The following is a 12,140-nucleotide window of genomic DNA, read 5'->3' as shown; positions in this document are numbered from 1 at the left end:
ACCCGCTGGGAATGGTTAATATGGAAAATCCAATTGGATATACCGACAAAATGAGAAAGTCAAAAGCCGAACAATCAGCTCAGACCCAGTATACTCACCGAGGAAATCAAGTACACGGTCAGGCAGTCAAGAAAAAGCAATTGTTCGTCAGCCCCTATCGGGCCAGTCTCAAGATGTAAATATCTGAGGTATGACACAACGATAACTCCATCCACCATTATATTGCTACTGACAAAAGGCAGTCAGATCATTGGTGCATATCTCACGCTCGAGCCAAAGGAAATAAATCAAGATAAATCAGTGCCACCTATGAGCAGTCAGATCCCGTCGGAAGATGGCCATGATTAATCCTCAGCATTTATTGAAACTAGAAGGCTTGCATTTATTCAAAGCAAACCACCCCAGAGCAAGGGAAGAAAATCGTATGAAATTCTTGGGGGAACAATAAATTAAGGAAAAAGGATACCCGAGCTGGAAACTATATCCTCAAGTCATACTTATTCCCAGAGCAACTAAATCTCGAGGACGAGATTTCTTTAACGGGTTAGAGTTGTAACAGCCTGGATTTTGTCCCTTATCTTTTTCTTTTTGATTTATTGGTTTTTGCTCTGTTTTTCTTTTTGGAGTGGTTCTGTGGCCTTGTCACCTCAGAAATCATCTTCATTTCCTCTCCCAAGTGGCTCATCACCCTAAAAACCTTTCCAAGATCATGTCACTTCACACCTTGACCAAACCCTAAAATCTTTTTCTAGGAAATATTCCTTTTTCTATTAAAGGAATAATCCTATCTGCCCTAGGTTGTGAAGCAACCTATATTTTTTCCCATCATAAAATCCCCAAATAATTCTTATAAATTGATTGGGTCATATCTTCCTCAAATATGGCAAAATATTTGATTGGCCATATTTCCCATCATGCTCAATAAATTCATTTCCTATTCTGTCCTAAATGGCACATTGTGAAGCAAGTGCTATTTATCTTTGCCCATTTGACTCCAAAATTTTTGGAAATCTTCTCCTGTCCAAATAATTGCCCTGTGCCAAAATTCAACTATATTTTCCTAGCTAAACTTCCTCAGTGATTTTTCAAAGTTCCTGTCTGAGGGAAGCCTTTGTGAAGGAAGTGCTAGCTAGGGTTATCCAAATGAGCTGAAATTTTGCAGGCCTCTTCTTGTGCTCATATTATCTCACTGCTACAAATTTCAGCTCCATCCCTTTATCTATGTGAGCACAACATCAAATCTTTGATTCTGCCAATATTTTCAGGTTGTGAAGCAAGTATGTTTTATATTGCTTCATTTTGCCTGAAAATTTACCAGAGCATTCTCCTACCAAAATAACTTCTCTCCACCAAATTTGGGATCAATTCATCTAACCAATATTGCTCTAGAATGTTTGCAAGTTTTTGGACAGAGGGAATAGCTGTGAAGGAAGTACCATTTTGGTAAAACCAATTGGTATGAAATTTTTACAGCACCTTTGGCTGGCCAAATCATTAATACATGCCAAATTTGATCTCAAGTGGCATCACCATGTGAGTGCATCATCCAAATCTCATTTCTGGACCAGTTTATGTGGTTGTTAAGCAACTACATTAAATCTTGGCCTTAATCTTCTCAAAGTTACCAGGGTGAAAGTCCTTCTTTACCTAAACCTCACAGACAACTCCTTTGCTTCCAAACTCCTTCCAGTTGATCAGCAGTGCTCGGTCAAGTTTACTGCAGTAAACTTCAGGTGGTGACTACCATTTAACCATGTCACTTTTCACTGATCTACCACCGTAGTTGAGACCTCCACTGGGAGAACTACGCACTAGACAACATGGTCAAGCCCCTCTCCCCCACTACATGCCAGTGCATGTGGTGACCGCACAGCTGGCATGCACATTTACACGCTCTGTGCGCTGTGGCGTGTCCAGAGCACGGTTTGTGCTTTGGCACCGCTCCCTTTCGTCGTCTCAGCGAGCACGGGCATGTCCCCTAGCTTTCTCTCGTCTTCACCGTTCTCCTGGACCCCTCTCCCCTTCCGTCCGCTTCCTCACCGACGCAAGCCGCCGTGCGTCCATGGGCGAATAGTGGCATCTTGGCTCGGTTCGTCGTCATCGTCATCCCCCCCCCCGTTCTCCCTTGGCCGCCTCTGCCCCGTGAGAGCCTCCACTGTGCCTCCCTCATCTCCTGCCTCCGAGCTCATGCGCGTGGGCACGCGTCCGCGGCGCCAGCCACGCGTCCACGGCGACGCCAGCTCGGCCTCCTCGCCCCGCGGCTATATAAGACCACCCTGCGGCCTCCCGAGCACTCCATCGCCTCCCCTCACTCCCAGAAGCCTCCCCGACCACCCAAGCAAGCTCGAGGAGCTCTCATTCCCTCCCCCTCGCCGCCATGGCCATCGCTCTGTCCCAGTTAAATTCGCTCAAAACCCTCCTCCTCCTTGTATCCTTCCCCCACCAGAGCCCCTATCTACCTCCGGCGACCCTTCCCTGTTGTTTCCCTCATCCTCCGGCGCACCAGGGAGTTGTGCCCGTCGCCACGCGATGTGGCCGTCCGCTGTGGTCAAAGCTACTCCCGCTCCCATCGTCTTCAGCAACCGGGAGGCCGACCATACGATGTGGCTTGGTCCCCCGACCACGTCGGTGAGCCGAGCGCCGCGGGAGGCGGCCGGAATCGTCGACGAGCCCCGCCGGGATCCTCCTCTGCCGCGACCGAACGCCGACGCGAGAGGTTAAAGGCGTTGACCTGGCTCGGCGGGCTCCACCACCCGCGGGCCCCGCGCGTCAGTGAGCCAGCCCGGCCCCGTGCTTGCCAGCGTGGATAAGTGGAGACGTATTCCACTGGAATGCGTCTTTGCTTCCCGAAGACGTATTCTTCTTCTACTTCAGCCTGGGATACGTTTTCACTTCAGAGAAAGCGTACTCCCAGAGAGGCGCCTTCTGTTTTTCCAGCCGAGGGCCAGTTTGTGATGCTTTCTTTACAAATAGGTCCCTCACAGAAAAGCATTCATATCTTTTTACCCGTAGCTCCAAATCAGGTGATTCCAAAGCCCACTTCTTCGTTTTGTCGAGCCTGTTCTAATGGAATCATTTTCACCATGTTTTGAAATTCTAAAAATGACCATTATGCCCATGCCCTTATTCAGCCCCTCTGAGAGAGTACGTTTTCCGGTGATTCTTTCCGCGAGCTTCTCGCACTTTTTCCCGGTGATTTCTTCCACCCCAGGCAAGCCACACCCTCCATTAGCATGATTGCAATGTAGTGACATGGTTTATGTTATTTGAACTTGTTCAAATATTGCATTAGCTATGTATGATTTGTTCATGGCATTTCTCAAGTATGGTTTTGATCTAGATGTTGCCATGATATTGCTTGGGGTTCTAGGACTTATATTTTGATGATTATGTGGATGACATGTTGCCTTTGGATTCTTAGTGGCTATTATAATTATGTTCATGATGGTATTATGCTTTGGAGTATTACTTTGGATAACATGTTGCCTTTGGATTCTTAGTGGCTATTGTGATTATGTTCATGATGGTATTATGCTTTAGAGTATTACTTTGGATATCATGTTGCCTTTGGATTATTAGTGGCTAGTGTTAGTTTCATCATGATGCTAGATGATATTATGTTTTGGAGTATGATGTTGGTGATGATGCTTGTTGTGGATCATAGTTGGATAGTTAGTTCTTGATATTTGAGTAGTAGCCTTATCATTCTTGGATTCATCATAGTAGTGTTATGCTGTCCTCTGAGTATTTTGGAGAGACGATATTCAGCTTTGGATTATTTGTTGGATATTGCTATGACTTGGATTATAGGTAGATAGATGATATCGGAGTATCAGTCATTACTATTATATTTTGGGGATAAATTCTGTCATTAAGTTGGTCAGGTGCCATCGAACCGGGCTTTCTCCAGTGCAACCACATTTGCCTTTATGGGAAGGCCCTAATGCGGTCTATTGTCATGCCTCTCGCCGGTGCCTCCAACAAGGGAAGGTTATGGGCGTGCGGTACCCTGGCCCGGTAAGCAGACATAACCTTGTGTGCCCGTTGTTGTTGTCATGTGCATGTGTCCTCGTTTGGGACGGTTTATTTTTTTGGCCACGACGATGGTCGTTGTGTCTTTGGTAGACACGGGGCCACCCAGGACTAGCCCAGTGGGGAGTGAGTCGGAGTGGCCGGGAGAGTGTCATGGCAGTAGATCGGTTCTATCGGAACACCGTTAGTCCACCCGAATGGGAGTGCGAGGCCATGGGTTATGTGGTGTGGGTACAGTGCACTACCTCTGCAGAGTGTATTTAAAACTATCGATAGTCGCGTCCTCGGTCATGGGCATGGTTTAGTACTAGGTCACACCGTTCGATCAACACTCACATGACGGAATGACTTATAGGTGATTTATATGTTGATATGTTGAGTAGTACAGATTGGCAGGATGTTGATGATGATGTTGGAGACCAAGTGTTGGTCATGGTAGTGATCGCCGGAAGGATGACGTTTGAGAGCAAGTGTTGGTCGTGGTAGTGATCGCCGGAAAGATCACCATTTGAGATCAAGTGTTGGTCATGGTTGTGATCGCCGGAATGATCACCGTTTGGTTTTGATCACGAGGTGATCGAGATGGTATATTGCTTGGCCGGTTAGCCAAGAGTGATATGGTTATGGAGATCTGAGATGGTGATTTATTAGTATTGTATCAGTTTCATACCATGCTTAGTAGTTGTTTCATCATAATAGTTGTTAATTTAATTAACCTGTTAAATGCTATGTTATTGTCTTGCCTTGATGTTTATGGTTGTTGTGAGGTTGCAAGTACATTCAATGTACTGACCTGGTGTGTCATGCCAGATTGCAGGTGATGCCATGATTGCTTGATTGCTTGTCGATGGTTGCCGTGCGTGCGAGCTAGATCGTGTCCCAGCCAGAGTCCCTGCGGAGTGGAGTTCACCACCTTCATCATTGTTTCGCTGCTACGAGTTGTTTCGCTACCAGCATAGAGCAAGAGTAGTATCGCAGGCGTAGTGTCGCCATGCTGATGTGCTTCTTTGTAACATCAGACCTTGTAGTGTTATTCTTGTAATAAGAGCTGATTTGTTCTATGTCAAGCAGTGCCGTATTCCAGAGACTTCTCCTCGATCTCTGGGCTGGAATACGGGGCGTTTCGGTTTCTCTGAGCCGGGGTGCAATAGCTGGCCTTGGTGCCCCAGCTTGCATCGTCGATGTAGAGCTTGCCACGATGACTCTTGGTCATCTGGCCAACAGCGTATCCCTTGATCCCTTCGAAGCTGCCCTTCAAGAACTCGAAACCACCATCGCTGGCCCCACGATGGGCGCCAACTGTCGTGGAATTGTCACGGCAGATGTCCTAGCGAAAGGACTTAGTCGTGGAGCCATTGCAACTAGGTTAGCTTAAAGGGGTTAAATGGGACAAAGGACACAGGGGTTTATACTGGTTCGGCCCCTTGCTATGAAGGTAAAAGCCTAATCCAGTTGAGGTGGTATTGCTTGGGTTTCAATTACCAGGGAGCGAATACGCTTAACCTAGCTTTCGATCTCTCTTGTTTCTTGTCCTGAACCGCCGTTGGGTCGTCCCTTTATATACTCAGGTTGACGCCCAACGGCTTACAGAGTCCCGGTCAGCTCATACATCAACGTGTCCAGCTCGGTGACTAATTACACATGCCTTATACTACAAGTCATACATATATGGCGGTTTACACCTCCGGGCCTTAAGCCGCCTTTGAGTTTTTGCCTCTAATAAGCCTGCTTCGTGAACCACCATCTTCATGGGCTTTGTCATAACAAGCCACGAACGGTATAACCCGGCCCCTCCTTGGTGGGTCATACCCAATAGTTATATCCCCAACAATTGATCCATTCATGAAACACACTCGCATATTAGCTACACCCAATGCTCAAGTACGATCATAGTGTCGCCTAGTTGGTGCTTTATAAGAGAAGATGGAGACTCAAATTAAAAATTAAAATTGCGTAAATTAAAAGAAAGGCCCTTCGCGGAGGGAAGTAGGGATTTGTAGAGGTGCCAGAGCTCAAAGCGAAAATTGAGAGATAAAAACATTTTGAGAGGCATACTTTTCCCACCAACAAAAATGACTTAGAGCTCCCAACACTTTCCATGCTAGATATATCATAGGCGGTTCCCAAATAGAAAATAAAGTTTATTCCATTTTTCAACCATACTTTCACTTTCCATGGCTAACCACATCCATTGGTGCCCTCCATACCAACACTTTCCAAGGAATTTGCTATTTGACAACATAAAGTAAATTCATTTTTCATTTCGGGACTGGGTATCCCTAATACCTTTGCCTTACTCTCATGCAATGACAAGTGAATAAACACTCACCGTGAGAATAGAACATCTAGCATGGAAAATATTGGCCACGCCTCACCGCCTCGTGAGCGGTACGAGCACAAAAAAGAGAAATTTATTTTGAAAATTAGAGATGGCACATACAAATTTGCTTAGAATGGCAAAAGAATACCGCATATAGGTAGATATGGTGGACTCATGTGACAAAACTGGTTTAAAGGATTTTGGATGCACAAGTAGTGATCATACTTCGTGCAAAATGAAGGCTAGCAAAAGATTGAGAAGCGACCAACCAAGAAATGAATAATCTTATAAGTGAGCATTGAGCATAATGAACAGCGAATAATGCACCACAAGTAGGATGTAATTTCATTGCATAACTATTGACTTCCGTACTTGCATAGGGAATCACAAACCTTAACACCAATATTCTTACTAAAGCATAATTACTCATCAACATGACTCACATATCACATCATCATATCTCAAACCTATTGCAAAGAATCAAGTTTATTTTGTCCAATGATCTTCATGAAAGTTTTTATTATATCCTTCTTGGATATCTATCACTTTGGAACTAATTTTCATGTATTGCTTTTGATAAGCTCAAACAAATATAAGTGAAGATAATGAGCATAATATTTCTTTCTCTCAAATTAATTTAAGTACACTGTGCTCAAAAATACTAAAGCACACTGTGCTCAAAAAGATATAAGTGAAGCACTAGAGCAAATGACAAGCTACTCCAAAAAGATATAAGTGAAGATCAAGGGAGTGGTTAAGTAAATAGGTAGCTATTTGAGGACTCTCTCTTATTCAAAAACTTTAAGATCTAAGAATTTTATTAAAACAGCAAGCAAAAACAAAATAAAATGACATTCCAAGAATAGCAATATCATGTGAAGAAGCAAAAACTTAGGCTCAACCGATACTGACAGATAATTGTTAAAGAAGAAAGGTGGGATGCCTACCAGGGCATCCCCAAGCTTAGATGTTTGAGACTTCTTGAAATATTATCTTGGGATGCCTTGGGCATCCTCGATCTTGAGATTTTTGTGTCTCCTTAATTCTTCTCATATCACAGTTTTCCTAAATCTCAAAAGCTTCATCCACACAAAACTCAACAAGAACTCGTGAGATAAGTTAGTATAAACCAATGCAAAACCTTATCATTATCTACTGTAGCAAATCACTCGAATTATTATTCAACATTGCATACTAAATGCCTCTGCATATTTAATACTCCTATCCTCAAATAGGATCATTAAACAAGAAAACATATGCAAACAATGCAAACATAACAGCAATCTGCCAAAATAGTACAGTCTGTAAAGAATGCAAGCGTATCAATACTTATTCAACTCCCAAGATTATGAAAAATTACCACACTGTAGAAAATTTATCAGAGCTTACTTTGCAAAAAAAATCAACATTTTATCACATTCTGACTTTTCTAGGGAATTTTTGCAACAGCGGTAAACTTTCTGTTTTCAAACAGCAACATGTAGGATTGCAAAAATAAGCATAGTAAAGGCTATCCTTGCCACTTTTATTGAAATAAAAGATGCAAAAAAAATTATTATAAATAACAGCAAGCAAATCCTAACAAAATAAAATGATGCTCCAAGCAAAACACATATCATGTGACGAATGAAAACATAGCTCCAAGTGAGGTACCGATAATGTTGGAGACGAAATAGGGGATGCCTTCCGGGGCATCCCCAAGCTTAGTTGCTTGGATCTTCCTTGAATATTACCTTGGGATACCTTGGGAATCCTCAAGCTTAGGGTCTTCTCACTCCTTATTCTCCTCATATCGACATCTCACCCAAAACTTGAAAACTTCAATCACAAAACTTAACGGAACTTTGTGAGCTAGGTTAGTATAATAAAGAGAAAACCATTTCACTTTTGGTACTATCAAAGACAAGATTCATAATTGTTCTCACACAATACCTACTTTAGCATATCATTTCCACAATTTATATTGAGCAATATAAGCAATGGAAACTAGAAAACAAGCAAACTATGCATTGAAAACAGAATCTATCAAAAACAGAACAGTCTGTAGTAATCTGTACTCCAACCATACTTCTGCTACTCCAAAAATTCTTAAAAATTAGGAAAACCTGGGAAATTTGTCTATTAATATTCTGAAAAAATAATCAGCATTTTATCACTCTTATGTTAAAAATTAGAATTACATTCCTGAGCACAAAAGTTTCTGTTTTTCAGCAAGATCAAATCAACTATCACCATAGACCATCCCTTAGGCTTTACTTGGCACTTTATTGAAACAAAAGAAATGAAACATGATTAATACAGCAGAATAATCATGTGAACACACAAAAACAGTAGGGGTAAATGTTGGGTTGTCTCCCAACAAGCGCTTTCCTTTAATGCCTTTTAGCTAGGCATGATGATTTCAATGGTGCTCGCATAAAAGATAAGAATTGAAACATAAAGAGAGCATCATGAATCATAAGTTCCTCTCTCATAATAATTTTAAGTAGCATCATGAATATATTCATCAATATAACCATCACATAAAGCATTCTTTTCATGATCCAAAAGCATAGAAAATTTAGTACTCTCCATATAAGCAATTTTATTCTCATTAATAATAGTGGGAATATCATAGGAAACTCAGATACTATAAATTGTTCCCACATTAAAATAGTAATCTTCACTAAAAGGATATCCAAAATTATGACAATAATTATCACTACTTTTAATAACATAAGTTTCATCACAATAATCATCATACATGGGAGGCATGCAATCATCATAGCAAATTTGATCATTCAAGGTAAGGGGACTAAAAAGATCATATTCATTAAGCATAGCATCCCCAAGCTTGGGACAAACATTAATTGCAGCAAATAAATTCTTGAACATGTCATTCTCATCAGACATGGCATCCCCAAGCTTGTGGCTTGGCATATCATAAGCATAATCATTCTCATCATTAATAGTATGAATAGCACCAATGGTATAACAATTGCTATCATCATAATTTCCCAAGTTGATGCCAAAAAGGATTGCAAGATTATAAGAAGTATCATTATCTTCCCAATCATAATCATCACAACAAGGAATAGGCATAACAAAATCATCATCAATAGTGCTCTCGGACATTGTGCCATAAGACATAGAAGCAATATCATCATCAAGTGCATCATCCTCCACAATTATTTTTGATTCATTTTCATGAGGCACAAACATAATAGGAGCAACACTATTTGGGAGAGATACCTTTTTACCTCTATTCTTTCTTCTTCTTTTCTTCTTCTTCACCACATCATGTGTGGGTTTAATTAATTTTTTCAAGCTTCTTATTGATGAGATTGGTTGAATAAGGAGCTTCTCCTCGTCACATATTTCATCATGAGCGACAAAAGGAGGGAAAGTGGAAATATTTACCCTTTCATTAGTATTCCTTTTATATTCTATTAGTTTTCCCATCTTTCTATAGTTGGCAATATAAGCATTCTCATTCGATTTTACCATGCAAAACATATATATATAAAATAACGTTGGCAATATAGTTTCAATGTCGTCCGTGAGAATGAATACTTCAAACGAACTATTTTTATATGTTAATTCTTCACTCCCCAAAAATAAGCAAAGTTCATTATAAAGTTCTAGGGTGATCAAGTTATTGCAATATTTTGACATGATTTGATCATGAAAGAGTTTGTGTTGGAAATTAAGATGACCAACCTTATTGCAAAGCACACAAGTAATAGGACAAAGAGAACATAATTTTTTAGCAAATTCATCTATCACTTTGAGCAAAGAATTGGTTCTATCATGTTTCTGCTTCTTGCAAAATCTGTCTTCCCTATAAGGCACATCTTCACAAACTTTATGCACTCCACAAAAATTGATATGCTTATAAGAAACATTTTTGCCATGACTTGTGCAATCATCATTAGCATTTTGGATATTCAAAGAATTCATACTAACAACATTGCAATCATGCTCATCATTCAAATATTTTGTGCCAAACATTTTATTGACTTCTTCTTCTAACAATTGAGCACAATTTTCCGAACCATCATTTTCAAGAAAGATATTACAAAGATGATCAATAATATGATGCAACCTCAATTCCATTTTTTTATGTTTTCTTTTACAAACCAAACTAGTGATAAAACAAGAAACTAAAAGATTCATTTGCAAGATCTAAGGATATACCTTCAAGAACTCACCTCCCCGGCAACGGCTCCAGAAAAGAGCTTCATTGACGGGGTGTGAGTGCCGCTTACCTAACCTCCCTCGCAACGGCGCCAGAAAAGAGCTTGATGTCTACTACGCAACTTTATTCTTGTAGACTCGTGTTGGGCCTCCAAGCGCAGAGTTTTGTAGGACAGTAACAATTTTCCCTCAAGTGGATGACCTAAGGTTTATCAATCCGTGGGAGGCGTAGGACGAAGATGGTCTCTCTCAAACAACCCTGCAACCAAATACACGAAATCTCTTGTGTCCCCAACACGCCTAATACAATGGCAAATTGTATAGGTGCACTAGTTCACCGAAGAGATGGTGATAGAAGTGTAATATGGATGGTAGAAATGTATTTTTATAATCCGAATAAATAAAAAATAGCAAGGTAGCAAATAGTAAATGGGCACAAAAACAGTATTGCGATGCTTGAAAATGAGGCCTAGGGTCCGTACTTTCACTAGTGCAATCTCTCAACAATGCTAATATAACTGGATCATATAACCATCCCTCAACATGCGATGAAGAATCACTCCAAAGTTCCTATCTAGCGGAGAACATAAGAAGAAATCGTTTGTAGGTTATGAAACCACCTCGAAGCTATTCTTTTCGATCAATCTATGCAAGAGTTTGTACTAAAATAACACCAAATCATTTCAGATTCATAATACTCAATTCAACACAAAGAACCTCAAAGAGTGCCCCAAGATTTCTACCGGAGAAACAAAAGACAAGAACGTGCATCTACCCCTATGCATAGATTACCCTAATGTCACCGCGGGAATCCGCGAGTTGAATTCCAAAACACATATCAAGTGAATCAATATGATACCCCATTGTCACCACGAGTATTCATATGCAAGACATATATCAAGTGCTCTCAAATCCATAAAAGTATCCAATCCGATAACACCGAAATCTCAAAGGGAAAAACTTAATTCATCACAACAAGATAGAGAGGGGAAAACACCATATGATCCGACTATATTAACAAAGCCCGCAATACATCAAGATCGTGACATCTCAAGAACATGAGAGAGAGAGAGAGATTGAACACATAGCTATAGGTACAAACCCTCAGCCCCGAGGGTGGACTACTCCCTCCTCATCATGGTGGCCGCCGGGATGATGAAGATGGCCACCGGTGATGATTTCCCCCTCCGGTAGAGTGCCGGAACGGGGTCTAGATTGGTTTTCGATGGCTATGGAGCCTTGCGGTGGTGGAACTTCTGATCTAGGTTAACCCCAAGGGTGTTGGAAATATGCCCTAGAGGCAATAATAAAGTGGTTATTATTATATTTCCTTGTTCATGATAATTGTCTATTGTTCATGCTATAATTGTATTAACCAGAAACCGTAATACATGTGTGAATACATAGATCGTAATGTGTCCCTAGTAAGCCTCTAGTTGACTAGCTCGTTGATCAATAGATGGTCATGGTTTCCTGACCATGGACATTGGATGTCATTGATAACGGGATCACATCATTAGGAGAATGATGTGATGGACAAGACTCAATCTTAAGAGTAGCACTAGATCGTGTAGTTCATTTGCTAAAGCTTTTCTAATGTCAAGTATCATTT

The sequence above is a fragment of the Triticum dicoccoides genome, chromosome 5A (assembly GCF_002162155.2).
Source record: "Triticum dicoccoides isolate Atlit2015 ecotype Zavitan chromosome 5A, WEW_v2.0, whole genome shotgun sequence".
NCBI classification, from domain to species: domain Eukaryota; kingdom Viridiplantae; phylum Streptophyta; class Magnoliopsida; order Poales; family Poaceae; genus Triticum; species Triticum dicoccoides.
This window is presented reverse-complemented; position numbering follows the sequence as displayed.